The sequence below is a fragment of the Liolophura sinensis genome, chromosome 6 (assembly GCF_032854445.1).
Source record: "Liolophura sinensis isolate JHLJ2023 chromosome 6, CUHK_Ljap_v2, whole genome shotgun sequence".
NCBI classification, from domain to species: Eukaryota; Metazoa; Mollusca; class Polyplacophora; order Chitonida; family Chitonidae; genus Liolophura; species Liolophura sinensis.
Window position 1 is genome coordinate 37,671,298 of NC_088300.1, and position 11,987 is coordinate 37,683,284.

Genomic DNA, 11,987 nt, shown 5'->3' on the forward strand with positions numbered 1-11,987 from the left:
TTACGGTCAGGGTAGCTGTAAGGGATCATAATAGAAAAAGCCTGAATAGGACATACATGAGCGAGCCGTCTAAATCGGCCGTCGAGTTGAACTTCCCACCGTAACAGCTGAGTTGGCTTAGAGTGGTTAACAAAAAACCAACGTGACCCAAGAGGGTTTTGTATTGATTTCATGTCGGTGAATTGATGCGGCAGTGGGTGTAGAGGGCTGCTTGGGCCCCGAGGTGTCAAAGACAGGCCACGGCACGTCTACCCTTATCTATACCGCTCAGTCTGCTCAATGAACACTCGGTCAATGCAGACAATACGGAACGTGTAGAAGTCAGCACCACGCCGCTCCAGCGCATGGACGCCGTCCTCGCGATATATATGATCTCAGTTGACGGCTTCTTTGCAGTTTGGTCAGATATACTGTATTGTAAGGTGCTAGCTCGCCGTGTGGGAACTTCACTCACAAGAATACTAGATACAGACTTAAGAAGAGTCCGAGAAAACACTGCGTATAAAGAAATGCAGACACCTTAAAGCCCGAGTCACAACTGACCACGATCCAATCTTCACAACACGTTATGCTGGCCCAAGACAAAGATGCATTCTCTTTTATTTTCACCTTGCCAAAGAGCAATTTACTTCACGTAAAGCGGCACAGAGAGATTTAAATACAGGTATATAGGCAGTGCACCTCGGTCGAATGACGGTGAAGTCACAAATATATCTAGGCAGTATGTAGATCTGCTTGGCACAAAACAAAGGAGAAGAAGTCCTAACGTACATTGGGTCTCCTATTGTCAGGGTGCATACCCACCCCACTGAAGTATAATCATAGCATGGCAGCTGAAGAAAACTGTCGTCTGTGCCATGACGGCAGTATGATCCCAAATCGATGAATGGAAGATATATATTTTGCCTCTTGGAATATAAAGAGGCCAAGATGCAAAACACAGAAATGTAATATCATTCGATATGCGAGCACCAGTTTGTTTTTCACGCAGAAGTAGTAAATTCCTGGCATTCCGGACACGCCGACTTCTGCCTCCCGTAGCCCATCACCTGACAGCAGTCTGAAAAAAAAACGCAACTCAAGCTAACCTCTTTTCCTCGTAAAAACCTTCTTGTTGCCATGGTAATGACTACCAAAGAGTCATAAGTGTTTAACGATCTATACAGCTCAAGCATATTCTTTTTGTCTGAATGAGTTTCACTTTGTGTTTGTTATAAGATAAAATAACTCAAGACTATTGATATGATAATCAAGGGCTATAACGTATGAAACGCATCATATGCGTTGTGTCTATGTGCCTGTATGCCACCTCCGGTGAAAAATCTAACGTGCACAATTTTTTTTTTACATTTATACAAGGCATGCCGTGTTTACCTAGACTGAAACATATTTCATTTCAGGTAGATATTGCATTTACAAACCTATCTGAAATGGAATAGTTTTCGTTCATGCATACTATAACAGAGTAACTACAATAATCGAATACTTTTGCGAATCTATATTCCATCAAAATGGATGCGACGTAATGTAATTCCTCAGATGAATACAGGTCATTTTGTCCCAGAATTTCATCGTTATGTCTCCTGAATGAATGTAACAAACGTGAGCAAATTTTCATGGTTTCATGGTATGGTATGAAATAATGACATTGATTTATTTGTAGTTGCAAGCTTAAGAAGCCATACTTGGGAAACAACTGTATATGTTTATTAAGAGCAAGACCTACACAATAAATTTCAGATAGTTCTGAATAATGAGATGTCCGAGGAAATATCGAAAAAAATATCTAAAACAGTTAATAAAAAATTAAAATAACAAAGAAACAAAAACAGAGAGACCACATTATTCTATGACCAGTGCATATGTATACATGAAGATTACCTATACCCATCTTGCTATCTCGTATAAATACTTTTTCTAAACAATTTGTGAAATCGTTATGATAATTCTGACATCTTAATCATGTCGGCATAATACTATTTGCACGTGGATATGAATAATGTTGATAATGTCAGTGCCATAATGCTATAATAATAACGTCGCTTTGCTTTATGATATGTGCAAATAACAACAGACGAAAAAAAAACAATAGATGCCAGAAATCATATCTTACAGTCATATATATTTTTCATTTATTATATAGTTGTTGTAAAATTCTTTACAACATATACATGTAGCTTAAATGAAAAATTTATTTCGGTTACAAATGCAGTAATTATATATATGTTATTATTCCAGATAATTAAGGGCAAAGTAATGAATGCCGTAAGCCCAGGAGATGAGTAGATGCACAATGACGAAAAAGTTCAAAAGAACACCAAAGCTTTAAACAATTTGGACGACAATCAACTTCTGTTTGGCGATTTTTTTTCCTCAGATCTGAGACGATAGGCGTTCTAAACTGTTAGAAAATATATTAAAATGACTAAATCTAACTTTAAAATCTGTTGTAAGATACGGTAAACCCACGCAAGGTTTACCGGAAAAGAGCGATGATCGATGAATTTAAAGAGTCAGTTAGAGAGATGCCTTTGGTTTTGACAAATATTTCTGCTGGTCATTCAGAAACGAAGACCAATCATGATGGAATTTTCGCCTGAGTTCGCCAGAAGCTGTTGATCCAAAAGCAACTTGATAGGGACTTAACTGGGTGCGGGACAAAGAGTAATCTCCGCACCATTTAAATAATGAAATATAGAACTCGAAGAGAAGGAAAATAAGAGGCTTCAGTCGTTCAAGGTGATCATATCAACTGTCAATGGGCTCAGCAGCTACAATAGCCATACGACATGGCAAAGGGTGTAACGAAATGAGAGCTCATACATTGGCCACCGACAAACAAGCGAACAAAAGACCATATTGTCTGCCTTAAGCACGGCCATTGTGCTAACTAATAGCTACAATATTATGAATATTTTAACTTCGTCAGATATTCTCGCTTTTAAGAGAACGACAATGGTTCCAATTAAGTGAGCAGCGCTGGGATCGGTGGGCGTGTACACGTGACGCGGGCCAATGGGAGGCCAGGGTCGAAAAGTCATTCCGTACATACCGCAGATATAGCGGAGCGTTTGGAGGACAAGTCGATAAACGAGGCAGAAGTAACAGACATTTTGTGATGCATTTGTTGACTTAAAGATGATAAAAAAGAACTCCGTGAAAAATTCTTGCGCTCTGGATTTTGTCGTAATTTCCAACATTCTGAAAACAAAAACTGATTGTCATATGATAATAAAACAGTAGTAGCACTTTTAAGAAAGCAAGCAGCAAAAGTCTTGAATCATTTGTGACAGTCTTACTTGAATCGTTCTTAGATTTGCATCGTTAAAACGAACCTAATTTTCCCTCCTGTCGTCTCTGGACGATCACACGTATCTGAAATCTGGAAGACGAGAGAAGATAGGAGTACCGTGTTACGTACCATTCAGCGATTCGGGGTCATATATACTGTCATCTGGTGGACAGGACATAAGCGGGCGCCAGCTGCATGGCCCACCACCGTTCATACAAGCTGTATTTAAGTCTTGTTCATTGCTGCCACGCATGCCCCGCAAATAATGTATACATACTCATTCAACAAGAACAACTTTGGGACATATTCTGCAGACTCAATAAGCAATGATTAGGGATAAAACATTATGTGAATGCATCTCATATTATATGATATCAGAGTTAATAAAAAATAAAGGCTAGAAACTAAGAAAGACCAAAGCATCTGTTCGTTCTTTACACTGAACACTATTCTGCTTCGAAGGGCAACAGTTTTATATCAAGAAATATCAAGTGTTAAAATGATTCTTAAGTTTAAAAAACAATTATCATGTAACTCGTTTTACAAATTTTGGTAACTTAGTTACCTATTTGGAACGGTAACACGCGCGCAGACGAGACTGATATTTTGTCAAAGGTAATTATTTGGGATACTCTTAAATAACAAACAAACATTTGACTGGATTTGCGCTGATTGAGTTTGTGCCCAAATCTCCCGCATAGCTTCTGTATAATATTTTGCGTTTGTTCACATTTTGAGGGTGGTCTCCACTGTACGCTAAGCTGAACAGTTGCTGTATGGATTCACGTTTGGCAATGGCTTGTTATCTTACTACGTAAACAGAAACTTTAGACATCGCAAACACGCATGAAAGGCGAATAAAAGAGGACGACATTAATTCGATAATGGAATAATCGGTCACAACCACCAATCCTTGTAAACGGCACATTACGGTAAGGACGGCAGGCATTTAGGCGCCGTACCAGACAGAGGCTGTTCTGTTTTCACGGTTATGTTCACAACTTTGGATTTTACCAAGACATCGAAGAGGGCGTGGCAACACCTGTGTCAAGTGTTGTTATGTAACAAAATACGGCCACAGGAAACAAAGTACGTGAGCACAATATACCATTCCTGTCGTTAACACCTTTAGCATTTATGCAAACCCCAGACCGCACTACGGTCGTACGAACCTAACATTTGGCCCGAAAAGACATGGATATGTTTCAGCTGATAGGTCACACCTGGGAAACTCTACCTTCAATTAGACCATGTGTCACATTTCTCATGCAACCCGGCGTTCCCTTCCTTGGCATCAGCCGTGTGCAGGTTACCGTAACTGACATAGGAATCTTCTGTTAGAAGATGTTATGTAGCTGCTAATGTAACTTTTGATATTAGACTGCAAAGCGAGTGGCCAATTAGGCGTCAATAGGGGAATTAATCTATTTCGTATATGCATGTGGACACCCGAGGCAAACAATATCGACCAGGTCCGATTCCTGATTCAGTCTCAGCCGTCAAGGTACGAACTGCATGTTCTTCCTGACACACTTCATTTAAAAGATGACTTAAAGAAATCTCATTTTTGACCGATTGCTACCATTGCTACTGCAAACCACGCATCGCTGAATTTAAGCACACGTTATATACTGAGGCTCGTGCCAGCAATCTCCATGCAGAGTTATCGAATACTTAACTGCACTCAGGTCAACATACCTATGCTGAGGAGATGTACAGATTCTGAAGTGCACGATGATGACTTCGGCTGAACATCTGGCGGATCGACCGAAGTCTTTACCAGATCTATAAATATATGATGACTTCCAGCACCTTACTTATTCAACTCACAGACAACATCGGCACTGTCATTTAACGTGCACTCTTTCCCACCTAAAGTCATTGGAACTAAAATGCGGCATCGACTCGAATCACCATTGCACGGGAAAATGTAGTTTCTGTTATATCCGTATAAATGGTAAAACCATGAGATAAACTAACTTATGATGTCAGTTTGTAAGAACAGAGGTTGTAATTGGTGATTGTGTGACTTGAGGTGACGAGATTCTTTATGACACATGTCGTGATGGAGACTAGGCTCATGTACAAATGGGTGCCATCGCGACATAGCGATTGTTATCCAAAATGATGGTAGGGAGAGATGGGCGTAAGAATGTGGATATCGTCTTGTCCTACTTGATATACATAATGAGAAGTGCATAAAACATTTTAGAATGTCTGATATATATTAAGGAAATCTGATATATAACGGAATGACCTTACATCTGCTTTAAATACAATTACGCTTAATTCAGAATTATATTAAACGTTATTAAAATTCAGTGCGTAATCGCGGAAGAGCATCGGTGCCCTGCCTCCAAGAAAGCAGCTATGGCTACGAGAAAAAACATCACAGATGTTCCCATCTCGCTTACAGGACTACAGAATGAAGCGTAAACCCCGCGCAACTACAACAGTGTGATATTTGGCAGATAGTTATACGTAAGCGATCAACCCGGCCTCTCGTCAATTTACCTCAGTTAAGGTTTTATTCTAAACCGTTATATAAATGCATACATACTGGCAATTTATACATGTACGCCTACCTAGCATGATGGATTAAGCAGAATTAGGTTAAAAAGTGCAGCGATATGTTAATTCCAACACGTCAATGGTCATAACTTACTCAGAGTGCTGTGTACTGATGACATTTTATAAACAATCACATGAAAACAATGACATAAAACAATCACATGAAAACAGTGCAAAGGAACCAGGCCTCGGGGATGCTTAGTCCGCCGGCAGAATCCTGGTTTCTGCAAGAATACATTTATTTGATTTATTTATTTGATTGGTGTTTTACGCCGTACTCAAGAATATTTCACTTATACGACGGCGGCCAGCATTATGGTGGGAGGAAACCGGGCAGAGCCCGGGGGAAACCCAAGACCATCCGCAGGTTGCTGACAGGCCTTCCCACTTACGGCCGGAGAGGAAGCCAGCATGAGCTGTGCAAGAATACAATGTACAAGACTACAACATGGAGAATAAACCCAGAACAGTGAGGGACAGTATAGTTGGCAAATGGTCAATCCTAACCGTTCAAATCCGGTCTCTCGTCAATTTGAAGACTCATGCTTTGTGTTCTATACAGGAGATGCTGTACTCAGTGAAGGTTTCGGAAAAGCATCCATCATTAACATGTGCCATGGTTGGTCAGCATTTTACATGCCTGTTGTAAAGATCGTTGTGCATGACACGTGACTTTCTAGCTCAAATAAGCTAGCTACACTTGCCTCACTTTTGACTTCACCTTGGTCAAAACATGGCACCAAAGTATGTCGGAGTTATTAGCTTTGGCAACGTAATGGAAAAAGGTACTTCTCTAGTTTGTAATGGTTCTTACACACGTAAGTTTAGTGGTTTTCCTGTAGACTTCAGTCACGTGGAAGGAATGAAAAGATAATACTGCGAAACAGATATATGTTTTTTTATTCATTCCATTATACAAGAATGAATATAAAGGTGAAAGTGTATAAGTGAGTCGCATACGTAAATGATGTACAGTACCGGGGAAATGAGATAAAATGAGGAAATGTTATACAGCGATATTGAAAAGATGTATGTGCGGCAATATGAAAATTATGTGACTTACATTTAATAGCAAAAACTATGAGAGCCAGGCGCGTCCTGCAAATTCCCCAAACATTCACAAATACACACAAGTTATCTGTATAGCTCAACTAAGTGTTCAAAACATTGGGTACTATGTTATGAGAGTTTTGCATACACCCGCCACTCAATGTTCGTCACTATACCACGTGACTAACTAATCATACCGCAGACTATGTTCCTCTTTGCTATACACGTGCTCGATAGCCACAAGACTCTATATAAGTTTGTTAATTGTTAGCGGCGAGCTAAAGGCGTAGCAATTGAAGTTTGAGTTATATATTGTGAGATATTAATAGTACCAAAGCATATATATATACATTTGTGCTTGGTGCTGAATTAAAGCGTGCAGCGTTGGAAGATTTATTTAAAAAAGCTTAATACTATATTAATATAAACATTACTTGTCAATGCATAACTCTTCCTTTTTTATTTCTTTGCAGTGTAATAGTTAATTGATATTCTCAGCAATGTATAGCATTGAATAATTGTCCAGTGAAGCAATCAGAATACCACAGATAAGACTTACATGTATTGCTGGCGTTTTACCTTAATTAAAGTAACTGTGCATCTAGATATGTAAATTACATGTCATTAATATTTACACCTTCTTCTGTCATCAGAACAATTTAATAATTCAGCGATGCCTGTATGTGTTAATAATTCAAACGTTGTTTCCGCTAGTGTATGATATATCAGGATATGATTTCAAACCCGATTTATTATTTACTGGCCACAAATTACATACAATAGCTGATATGGAGTTAGGCCAAATGGCGCTGGCAAGAGCAATGCATGCGCTGCGCACATATAACTCGTTGGTTTCTGCTGCCACTACTGAAAAAAAAAAAAAAAAAACAAAAAAAAAAACACGTCCCTATGGCGTGTTTGACAGTGATTTATCTTTCAGGAAAAGACCAGTCATCTGTGGACTGCGAATATTTGGAGTTTCTAACTGGAGTGAATGGGGAGCCGATCTTAGTCACGCTATTTGAAGAGTCACGCATGTGGACATTATGCACGCAACGTGCACGGTGAGAGGGAAAAAAGAGCATGCAATTGCGATGTGCTGTACTATATTTCCGCTGCACACGCAAACAGAATAAAACATGGCAAATTATACCAAAATATATCCATTTTTGTTTTTCTAACACAGCAGACTTTTTTAAATATACTACTCTTTTAATATTGTTGACTGTATTTATATAAAATTGGGTAGCATATCCCGTAATTTCATCGTAATTAATTGCCAGTAAACTGTGACACTTTTCTCTTACAATGCACTATGGCATTATTCCACACTGTGCGATTCTTGGTTATTGTATAAACAAATACTATAAATAGCGGCTGGCTAATTGGCAATGTCATGTGGGCTACAACAGACGGTGAGGTGGAGATAGGAGATGAGCCCCATACATGATGCAAGTCAATGAATAGAGGCATGTTAATTTGCTACCCTCCACCCATTCGTTGCCCTACAATGTCCTGTCCTTACCTAACCAGCTTTATAAATGTGTCTTACATATGTATTGCAAATAGATTTAAATCTATAACAACCTCGAATAGTTTTTCTTTGTGACTGAGAGGTTAGCTGGTCAGGCAGTATTCAAGCAAACTGAAGCACCACTAAATAATACATGTTTATTTATTTATTTATTTATTTGTGCACGTGTTGTTTAACGCCATACTTGTGGATGGGGAAAACCTGGCTCTCCGGAGTAAACCATCGGCCTGTGACGTACAGATATGCACCCGTATTATTGATTGAAGACAGGTGGCCTTCAATGAACGACAGCTTAACCTAACTTTCCTTTTGATGAATGTCATTAAAACAACGTTGTCCACATACAGTCTAATGAGACAATTGCCAGGGTAAAAAAACAACGAATGCTTTTCACCCCTTATTGCTATGTTTTAAACATTCCATAATGTTGTGGTTCTAATAATCAAATGTGCACCTAGGCGATAAATTTCGGTAAATGCATGCACCTATAGTAAATTATAAATACAGTAACATATACATGCATAAAACACAGAAATACACTTTTTGGCATTGGTGCTGGGTAATAAAGGCTGTTCTCAGGGAGCGGACATTTTCTGGCCGTTCATGAAAAAGGGATTTGATCGGGAACACATAGGACCAAGAGGACACCTTCCACTCGAGAAATGTTTCCTTTTCACAAACAGTTATAGAATTTCTTTACGAGTTGGCGAGTGATGAATGGTCTTATATACATGTCGACATTGCAGGACAACATTTTGTTTTACACATTTTGATTTGTTTACATCGTTAAGGATGCAACATTGAAATGGCAATTAAAAGTTTTTTTTAAAACTTTGTAAAACTTGATCTGTATAACAAATGTATTATAATTTGTCCCGTCGAGTGTTGGGCAACACTCAATTCCACCCTTTCCCGACACAAGCCACCCTTTTCATAATCCCGCCAAAGAAGAGATTTGTCCTCTCACAGTTCTCCATCCTCATCGCCGTCCGTCCCCTTCCCAAAATAATATGGTGGTAACCATACATTCCGGAAATGCAGATGCGCTGGAATCTTTCTTTGGGGCTCCATTGTTAGCCTAATGATCATGTTTAAACATTAGGCATGTAATACTAAACCATAAGCATACCCTTACCATTGATCTTCAGTCAGAAGGTGTGGAAAAACCGGCAGCAAGGACTGGAAGATTTTAACGATAAATTTCCCAAAACTTTCTAATTCCTCTTTTTCGATTTCTTGCTCAACAGCCATTTTCAGCGCTGTATATGAACGTGAAGATGCACAGCTGACGAGCCAACATGGTGTATATAATATATAAGATACCTTATTAAGATATGTCATATGATTTTGCCTACAATATTTAAAAATAATTCAGAATAAAATATAATTTAAGACTTAATCAACAGTTGGTTAAGACAAGAAGCTGGAAGTGAGGTGGGTGGGTGGGGAGGGGGGCAGGCGTAAATCTTACGGGGTATTGAGTCAGGGGCTGGCGTCTGTACCCTGCCTGAGCAGTTGTTTGTAGTCCAGTAGGCTAAAATAAGGGGGCTTTGTTTCATAAAGGCTTAAAGGTAGAACAGAGCAGATGTTAAAGCAAATAAGACATTAAACGAGATGTGGCTGTATCAAATGATTCTGTGATTCTGCCACAGATCACGGGTAACACTATAATGCCACACTTACGTATACACCCCGTTAATTACCGAATGGTTTTCCCACCATGTGTTACAGGTAACGCTGGGTCGATGATGTCACCCAGCTAAGCAGTGGATTAGCAATTGACAAGAATTAACCACTTAGTGAGTCGCCATGACCCGCATCAGTCTCACAAAGACTATACTTCTGTTGTTTATGCATAGGCATTACGTTAGGCAACTGTACATAACAGCAGCATCAAGCACCTGAATAGCGGGGCTCTTTGATCTATTACAAATAAACTAATTCCTCACATAGGCCTTTTTACATATACGACCAGAGATGAACTTCGTGTGTACAAATAAATGGTTTAAAAGGTCATTATGTAGACAGGCTTTGTCTAATACCAGGAGTTCGACCAGGTGACTTAGCATGACGTAAATCGAGTTTGGAGTCTAACAAATAGGTGTGATGTGGCCAAAGAATGGCATGGCTACTTAGCACTGTTTGAGCTTCAAATCTTTGAACTGTGCTACACGACCGTTTTGGCCAACCACCGCAAAATATCTACAATGTCGGCCAGACCATCCTTTTCCTGAAAAGAACAATAAACTGGCATCGGTAGTTCCCACACAAAAGGACAACATTGGATACAGCAGTGCACATGATTCGTTACCAAAGTATACACAGCAATAATATCAAACAGCGTTTCGGTGAATATTCGAGAACAATTATATAAGTGAAAGCATGTTGACCCCTTTTTATTATATATTTCAGAATGGTCAATATAGAGTAATACAGAACAAAGAACCACTATCCATACCAAGATTGGTTTTAAGTTGTAGCACGTAGCAAAGGTTTTAGGGTTTAATTCGTCCCAGGTTCCATTCATGGTTAGCGGATTAAACTATAAACCATCACATGGCAGTTTGTAGCAGTTGGCATAGGTGTTTATTTCCAGTGACAAGTTAAAGTGACACAAGTATGACAAGGTGTTAAATCCGGTCAAATGTTCTGAATCTCTGGGTACTGGGTATATCAGTTAACGCAAGAGAGACGCAGGTGGGGGTGGGGGTTGGGGTGGGGGGAGTTACCGTAGTAAACTGGCATTCTTGACACGACGTGTCACAGAGAAATAATATACTGGACTGAGTTAGGTAAATGTGATTAAATCTTAACTTATTTTCTTTTACCTGCGTGAATATCAAATTAAAGGTAAATTGCCTGTTACCTACTGTTTACACATTATTGAAAGTGGAGCCACAGGAAACGAGTTACTGTTCCATACAAAGCGGATTACGTGATCAGATTGTAGGTCACCCATTGTTTGTCTTGACAGAGACGTTATAATCCCAGGGCTGATTATTTATTGGGCAATTCTAATGGTGTCACAGTATTGGTTACATGTCTCCACTACTTGCATGCAGACAACATAACCGTCTTAATAAATCTGCTCAATGGTTGGCGTACACGCGTACACAGTTTAATCGGGAATCACCGGGAACGTGTAATTACAGACTTACGGCTAAGTGAGATGCCTCGTGTCATGTACATGTCACCAACGTTACCTTGACGTACAATCACAGAGTTTGACAATGACATTTCCCGGAATTTGTCAGTGTTTTCCATGCCACAACAAGCCATCCTGACGATTCCTCAAAATACGGTCTGTGTTGATTTAGAAAGCACATGGTTCTGCATCCCACTCCTTGTTTTATTTACGCGCTGATGTAACCCTCGTGACTCACAATTTCACCCTAGTCCCATAGTTTCACGGTATACTCATCATTTCACAGCAGATTCATAATTTCACAAGGCTCTGCCACTCTGATTGTCTCAGATGGTATAGCTATTCTATCGGGAAAACTTGCCACGAGAAAGCTTAATGCAAAACTATGAAAAAGC